Source organism: Octopus bimaculoides, chromosome 1 (assembly GCF_001194135.2).
Source record: "Octopus bimaculoides isolate UCB-OBI-ISO-001 chromosome 1, ASM119413v2, whole genome shotgun sequence".
Taxonomy (NCBI): Eukaryota; Metazoa; Mollusca; class Cephalopoda; order Octopoda; family Octopodidae; genus Octopus; species Octopus bimaculoides.
In genome coordinates this window covers 131,010,203-131,010,905 of record NC_068981.1, presented here as the reverse complement: position 1 = coordinate 131,010,905, position 703 = coordinate 131,010,203, and positions in this window count along the sequence as shown.

The following is a 703-nucleotide window of genomic DNA, read 5'->3' as shown; positions in this document are numbered from 1 at the left end:
CTGAACCACTACGCCATTTGAGTCTGCTAAAATGAATTGATAAGCCCATTTCTTTTATCATTTGATGAAATTATTCTCTGATGAAATGATAAAATGTAAATTTAATATACAAATTTGTAATTAAATCATTTACTATTCATTGAAGCGGCTGTAAGAAGCGAAGTTGGCCAATTTGTTGTTCATAATAAACAATTATTAACTTCCCAATCTCCATTTTCTTTTCTTCTTTTAAATGGATATCAACTATATACAACGTTCACTTCCCGAGCGTTAAACTAATACGTCTATTTGCTGTCTACACCACCTGTCTTCGTTTTTTTATTTTTTTGTGAATTCTCCCCATATATTACACGCTCATGTGGTCGCATCAGTTGATCCTGTCTCAACTGATATTTTACTCTCGTACACTTCAGCTGCACCTCTCCTGTCCATGGATTACACTGGACTCCTCTGTTGATGAGAAATCGCTCCAATACACCACGGCATTCGAAGCTTTTGAACCTTTTGAACTTTTCTTAGCTTTTTTGTACTTTCTTTCTCTCCTTGTTTCTTTTGGTGTGCCTTCCTGTGGAAGAGCGTAGGCTAGAAACGTTAAAGACTTTTTCACTTTCCGAGCGTTAAACTAATACATCTGTTTGTTGTCTACACCACCTGTCTTCGTCTTTTTTTGTGAATTCTTCCTATAGATATATAGATATATATA